We start from the raw sequence: 8,084 nt of genomic DNA, 5'->3' as shown, positions 1-8,084 counted from the left end.
GAGAGGTGATGGAGTAATGTTGATATCTTGGAAGTGTTCAAAAGAGTGAATTTATAGACTTGGTGCTTAGAATAATTTTAATATTTTATTATAAATTTAGTCAAATCAAAAAGTAATGAGATTTTGAAAAGAGGCAAGATTGAAATTAATTATTTTATATATTAATATTATTATAAATAAAATTGCATAATAATATGTTAATAAAATTTAAGTTGAATGTTTGAATACTTTAATCTACTTTTTTATTTTTAATATATATGTTATTTGACTTTTTTAATCCTATAAATTATATAATTAATAAAAGATTTAAAAGTATTTTGATCAATCGTCTTTTTTATAAATTTTAATATTATTTTACTAATAAATTTTACTTTTACAATTTTTATTATTATTTTCAATCACATACATTTACAATAAACTATTTTCTTCCAAGTGTTTATGATGATTAATAAAACGTTTTGCCGAAGAAAAAAATAATTAATTGTAATATAGTTAAATAGTATACACATATTAAAACAATCTTTTTATGTCTATGTAATATATAAGTATTATTTTATTTTTGTATTATTAATTGAGGATAATATTTTTTTAATAAAGAACATAAAATTATTATTAGTTGTGGCAAGTATATCCTATTCAAGATCCAACAAATTAAAATGTGGTTAGTTTTTAGTTGTTAATCAAAATAGTTTATTGTGTTAAAAAAAAAAAGGTAAAGTTAGACTATTTTTAGATTGTCACAACTGGGATTTTAAACATGTCCCTTGTGATTACAATGTCAAACTCTTACCACTAAGATAACACATCTTGCAAAATAAAATAAACCTATGTTTTAAAATAAAGTATTACTAAAGTCAGACTTCATTATTGTAGTTATAAATCAAATATGGTATCAAACTAGTATTATATCATTTTGTTCCAATTGTCCATGTCTTTCCAATTTTAAGACGAAAGATATAGAATAACATATGCTCTTCCGAGCATACGAGAGGTGCGACATATTTTGCATAAAGAAAAATCACATTTGTTTATCCCATAAAAGAGCCTAGTAGCACGTGCAGATGACATAGTTATAAAATTTCAACATTTTTTTCAAAGCATAACATGAATAAAGTTTAAATTCTCATGTCAAACGAAAAACAAAACCATATAAAATTTTGTTACCCATATAACTAAAATAACTTTTCAAATGATAAATTAGCTTTACAAAATTATAATGAATTCAATTGGTATTAAGGATCAACAACTTAGTACCAAATGATTATTTCATAACCATGATTGCCAACAAAATGGATGGAAAATTGTTTACCTTCTAATTCTTTCTTTCTGGATTCTTTCTCGATGTCTCTCCATCATAGTAGCTACAAGAATACTATCACGGTTAATTGGGAAACCCCCTACGGTGCCTTGGGTCAAGATTAAGTCATAAGGCTCGGTCATTAGCACACATGCTTCTTGTAATTGACTTTTTTGAGATCATTTGGGCACTTTTTTTGGGTTGATTTGCTTAGAAATTGGGCAGCCTATCTATTTTCTATTCAGAAATAAACGATTACATTTGGGCTATGGAGTACAGGTCGACATGGTTGGTGGATTTTATTGTTAGAGAGTGGCTCATGTAGTGCTTTATTGACATTCTAGAATCTTGTTATCGTCCCTATCAACCTTCAGAATCAATGGAACAATTGCCATCACTGAGGCCTACAACTTGTATCATCCTATGTCTATCTTGAAGTTAATGGCTATGCCGACAAATTGCCAATACGAGTAATTCTTTTCAGGATAAGTTTGATTCCATGCTATACCCTCTATTATTAGTGTTGTTTTTTTTAGGACGTTATGGTTTTCCGAGTATTTGCTACCCTTAGGACGTTATCTTTTTAAGCTTTCCTATGCTCGTTCTTTTTAAGCTCGTTCTTTTTTTAGGACGTTATCTTTTTAAGCTTTCCTATGCTCGTTCGAATGTTTCTATTTGGTCCCCCCCCCCCCCCCCCCCTTCTATATACTTTTCTACTTTTATTAATATTATTTATGAGTGTGGAGGTATAGGATGGGGGTCTCTCGGAGGTGCCAACCTAGTTGGGATGTCTGAATTTCCACCTAATGCATGTCCGTTCTCTTAGTTTATCGGACAAAAGGAGCAAGACCATATGAAGAATATCTATAGTATTTCCATTGGGTACTAGAAGAATAGATTGAGCTCATGGTTATAGAGATACAAATTTCGTCCTTAAGGTAAAACTTTGTTTGCCAAGATGCAATCTTTATTCTATGTGAATATATTTGTTTTTTTTTTGTTGCAAATGATAAGTTTATAATAAAATAACTTAAATCAATAATGGATATTACAAATATTTAATTATTATAATTTAAATTTTATGTGAGTTATTCTGAATTGAAGTTATTTTCAAGTTAATAATCGTTTGTATGATCGCTTGTTGTCGGCCAAAAATGGTTGATTAAATTGTTGTTGGTCATCGCAGTTAATGGTTAGTGCGCGTGGATTCGCTAATTAACGTGTTGGCGGTCGAATCCACTTCACTTTCAAGCATCTATCAGTGCCTTTATTCGTTTCATTCCTCAAACTTTAGACCCGCTTGGTATTAATCTTTTGTTAGGATTGTCTAAGGTTGGATCCACTTTGTAGATTTTTTATTTTTTTATTTTTTATGTTTTGCGTGTTTGGGTTGTTGACTGGGTCAAGTTTTATGTCCCCCAGTTTTTATGTAATTTTTTCCTTTTTTTAATAATATATATGAGCAATTGGCAATAGATTAGAATAGCATACCAACTTAGTTGGACACTATTCTTTTTTATGTCACTTTGCTCTTGGATTATAAAAAAAAAGAATATACTGTATTATTTAATGACTTTTTCTATGTATTATGTTTAAAAATATTTTTTTAGTGAAAACTACTTTCAAAAAAAGTTTTTGTATTGAAATCTCTAATTTTTACTTCATTTAATGGATTGTAAGGAGGAATTATTTTTTAAAAACGTGTAAGGAGTATAATTATAATAACTGAAATTAAACATTACTATAAGATCAAACATATATTTGAAAAAGTAATTGTAGACTTGAGAGGGAATGTTAAATACCACACACATAAACTTAATATCAATGAAATAGAACTTTAAATAAATCAAAACAAAAAATACCAAGGCTATTAATGACAACAAAATAATAGTAAAACCAAGAAGCACAATATTATTTAAATTTTTATATTACAAGAATCATTTATTTATTAATATCATTCATTATTTAAAACACAACAAAGTTTTTACTAAGAAAAGGAGGAAGATGGCGGTTTAACAGGAGCATATGGGTTGGGGTTGGTGGGTGATGAGGATGAGGTATGTGGCGTTCAATGTGTGGTTGATCTAGACTATTATATGGAATGGGGGATGGACACGGTGGCTGAACAGGGGCCTTTCTTGGGGTAGATGGGTGATGGGAAGGATGTTTTTTGTGATGATCTAGACGAAGAGAATGAATACCATAGGAAGATGGTAGTTGAACAGGAGCATGGGTTGGGGTTGGTGGGTGGTGAGGATGAGGGACGGAGACGGAGACGGTGGTATCAAACTTCATTATTGTAGTTATGAATCAAATATGGTATCAAACTAGTATTATACAATTTTGTTCCAATTGTCCATGTCTTTCCAATTTTAAGACGAAAGATATAGAATAACATAAGCTCTTCCGAGCATACGAGAGGTGCTTCATATTTTCCATAAAGAAAAATCACATTTGTTTATCCAAAAAAAGAGCCTAGTAGCACGTGCAGGTGACATAGTTATAAAATTCCAACATTTTTTTCAAAGCATAACATGAATAAAGTTTAAATTCTCATGTCAAACGACAAACAAAACCATATAAAATTTTGTTACCCATATAACTAAAATAACTTTTCAAATGATAAATTAGCTTTACAAAATTATAATGAATTCAATTGGTATTAAAGATCAACAACTTAGTACCAAATGATTATTTCATGACCATGAGTGCCAACAAATCGATAGGAAATTGTTTACCTTCTGATTCTTTCTGTAATACCCCGCATATAAAAATTCAGTATCAATTATTTGATCTTTGTTTTTTTAGAGAAGGGCAAAATGGTAATTTCGCATAAGACTTTCTGGACCGAATCAAATTATTCCAACGGATCACGGTGAATGTAATATTCCGCTTAAAACTTTCACGACATTTTATCGGATATTTTAGTTGAGGAAGAGTGTAGAAAAGGGTATTTTGATCATTACAATCTAAGGGCTATTAAAGGATAACCATACAAAATTTCTTCATTTTCTCCACTCATTTCTCTTCCTACCAAAATCAGATTTTTTTTCCACCCTTCTCTTTCTTCTCCCAACCGCCCCTCACCTCTCTTCATGCTTATCTCCCCTTTTCTTCAATTTCTTCATGTAATCAACACACAAATTACAAGCATGGGATCCTTAGACCACTTTGGTTAGCTTATAAGCACCAAAAATTTCCCTTCTCCATCTTAATCAAAACCTTCCCTCCATCTCTCTTTTGAGAAGTGTTCCAAAATCAAGTTTTTGGGAATTTGATTCTAATTTTGGACTTGGTGTGTACTCATGGTGGGTTATGAAGATGGTTAGGAGCAAGATACAAGAATAAAGGAGTTAGGGGTTTGATGCAAAAGTTGATACAAGGTGAGAATCTTAAATTAAAACTTGAATTTGAATTGTTATAGATTGAATTGTTGATTAAGTTTAATGGGTATGTGAATTGTGTGAGAAAGTTTGAATTTCTATGATAAATTTTCATGGTATAGTAGCTTGGTTCATGAAATGAGATAATTAGAGAATTGTTGTTGAAGATCATTGTTGATGGTTTGTTGTTGATGTAAGAAAGATGAGTTGGTGATCAAAATGGTGTATTGTTGTTAAAGGTGATTGTACTTGAACCTTATGAAAATTGGGTAAAAATTCGTATGGCATATTGGTAGTATATTCATCATATCTCTTTCTGTGTAATCTGGAATTAAGTAATTGTTGAAGTTTCGGATTCTACACTTATTTCCCTTCAAATCGGATATAAATTTTGTGTGATTTGGATTAGTGACGAACTTAGAAAGTGCGTTTGAAGTTGTGAATTTCTGCTGGAAAATTGCTACGGGTTTTGGGACAGGGCTCCACTAAAATGGTAATAACTTTCTCTCTATAACTTGGAATCAAGTGATTTTTAATGCTATGGATAGCTAACGAAATTTCCGACGTTTCGGTACCAGTTTTACGAATTTGGACCCATTATTGAAGTTTAGAGACTACTTTGAAGTATGGGGACTGATGTAGGACTTGTGCTGAACCAAAGATTAAGTTGTTGATGTTTAAGCTAGTGCAACTTTGGTTTTTCTTTGGAGAATTGAAATAAAGGCAGAAGTGAAGAGCAATGGCTGATGCTTATTTGTTCAAGGGTTCAGAATAGGATGAGGTGAGTTCCTTTAGATAGAAAAACTTCCCTTTGGGTAGTTATATTATGCCACTAAAATGATGGTTTATGATATTGTGCATTAGAACATAATTAGTGACATTATGACTTAAATTAAATACCTATGCTAGTGTATTCTAAAATAGCTCTTATATTAATAAACATGCTTATGGTAGTGTAGGAATTGGAGGAAAGATTGTTAGACAAGTTTTAATGCATTTGTGAATAAATACATGATTTCGGCTAAAATTCCGGAAGTTGAGATTATTGGATTTTTATGACTTTAATTCAATCCTTAGATAATGTAAATGAAACTTTTAAGAAAATGAATGGTCATTGTTCAGCTAAGGACTTAAATTCTCATTTCTCCGGATATGTAGCCGAACATGTTTTGGAATTCTCCAATTTATATCCTACCATAATGCCTATGTTTGAGAAAGCAAGAAAATGTTTAGAATAAATTAGCCATGAATATCAGTGATGGGTAGGTCACAAACCCGAGAAAATTTATTATGACATAGCTATGAGCATCCTATTATTATTTCAGGATAAAGACGGAATTACCACGTCTTTATTAACAGATTTAGAAATATTATTATAAGGAAATCAGTTAAGATAAAATGTCTCTCTAACTCCCCGTTAGTAGTGGAGTTGAGGGTTATTTCAGTTATCAGAGATCAATCAGTTTATAGTATTAAAACATGTTTAAGCCGTGGCTTTCGCTATCCCGCCAGTTGGATACGAAAGGTTCCCGCCAGTTGGAACGGGCACTATCCGTGAGGATGACCCCACGATAATCAGAGGAGTCCGGTATCCCCGTCAGTTGGGTTCCCGCCAGTTGGAAATTATTACCGGTCAGAGTGGAATAAATTCCGGGGTTACTCCACCTGGGTTTATTCCGTAAAATTAACTCAGATAATATTGTTTGTTCAACGCTAACATTTCTAACATAATATGACAGACATTAAGATTATAATTATGGCTATGATTTTAGTATTAGTATCAGAAATATATTAGTATTTTAGACAGCGATCCTAGTTATCCCTCGATCGCTCAGTTATGCATGACACAACTGTATAAACCAAAAATGGGTTGAGTTTAGAGACAGATGGCAATCCTAGGTTCCCTGAGATTGCCTACAGCCTAGGATAGGTGGAACTCACTGAGACATCCCGTCTCATCCCAATCAATTTTATTTTATTTTATTTCAGATACACAGGTGGTTCGCAAGCAGGGCTGTTCGTGATGAAGTAGCAAAAGAAGCTGGACAATTATGTTTACTTGTCATTGCATGTATGTTGTACACGTCAGTGGTACTATTTGAAATGTATAGACAAGTTGTTTTATAATATGTTCAGAAGAAATTTTTATTATTGTAATTTTAATGTATCCAATGCCAAGTTTAACGAGCATACTAGATATCCTAGGTAATTTCTAGTATGGGTGTTACACTTTCTTTCTGGATTCTTTCTCGGTGTCTCTCCATCATAGGAGCTACAAGAATACTATCACGGTTAATTGGGAAACCCCCTACGGCGCCTTGGGTAAAGCTTAATTCATAAGGCTCGGTCATTAGCACGCATGCTTCTTGTAAGTGACTTTTTTGAGATCATTTGGGCCTTTTTTTGGGTTGATTTGCTTAGAAATTGGGCAGCCTATCTATTTTATATTCTGAAATAAACGGGTACATTTGGGCTATGGAGTACAGGTCGACATGGTTGGTGGAGTTTATTGTGAGAGTGGCTCATGTAGTGCTTTATTGACATTCTAGAATCTTGTATCGTCCCTATCAACCTTCAGAACTGATGGAACAATTGCCATCATTTAGGCCTACAACTTGTATCATCCTACGTCTATCTTGAAGTTAATGGCTATGCCGACAAATTACCAATACGAGTAATTATTTTCAGGATAAGTTTGATTCCATGCTATGCCCTCTATTACTAGTGTTGTTTTTTTTAGGACGTTGTGGTTTTCTGAGTATTTGCTACCCTTAGATACTAATCTTTTTAAGCTTTCCGATGCTCGTTCGAATGTTTCGATTTGGTCCCCCTCCCCCACCCCCCCCCCCCCCCCCCCCCCTCTATATATCATTCATGAGTTTGGAGGTATAAGATGGGGGTCTCTCGGAGGTGCCAACTGTAACACCCCGTTTTCCCAGCATAAATAAATTTAAAGAATATCAGAGTTTTTTTTTCATCATAAACGGAGCATCACATTCAACTTACAAAATTTTCCACAAATATAAATAGGACAAAATGCCACTTATTAAAAACAATCTGCTTTTATAAAAAATCCAACAATCATGCAGCGGAAATAGTTTTCAACATATTATAATAATCTTTGGCTCTTGAGGCCACAACATCAACATCTTTAGTAGTTCTCATGAAAAATAGTTCAACAATGCTTAAAAGGAAATACGTAACAAGGAAACATGCGACAAAAACAATCTCCATCCCGTTACGTATTAGAGCATCCTAGACGACACGGCGGAGATTACTCATAACTGCACTAATCTTGGTAACCTGCATGTTACTCATACGAAGAGCAACATTTCCAAGCAGAAGGGGTGAGATACATAATCAATAATAATAAGCATGTAATTCATCAATGAAATTTAACAACG

General features: G+C 32.6%; 1 long non-coding RNA gene across 2 annotated transcripts; it reads left to right on the top strand.

Annotated features, from left to right (window-relative positions):
• The first annotated feature begins 4,071 nt into the window (after positions 1-4,071).
• Positions 4,072-7,389, top strand: LOC146928916 (uncharacterized). 2 transcript variants are annotated; one of them, XR_015005898.1, is made up of 3 exons: positions 4,072-5,461; positions 6,670-7,048; positions 7,167-7,389. It is a non-coding gene; the product is annotated as an uncharacterized LOC146928916 (long non-coding RNA). The 2 variants fall into 2 exon arrangements; XR_015005899.1 differs by lacking the exon at positions 7,167-7,389 and having other exon boundaries at positions 4,078-5,173; positions 5,259-5,461; positions 6,670-6,870.
• The last annotated feature ends 695 nt before the right edge of the window (positions 7,390-8,084 follow it).

This window comes from Medicago sativa, chromosome 4 (assembly GCF_051527215.1).
Source record: "Medicago sativa cultivar Bolivia chromosome 4, Bolivia_mono, whole genome shotgun sequence".
Lineage (NCBI taxonomy): Eukaryota > Viridiplantae > Streptophyta > Magnoliopsida > Fabales > Fabaceae > Medicago > Medicago sativa.
Note: the sequence above shows the minus strand (reverse complement) of the source record. Positions and strands in the feature narration are given on the sequence as shown.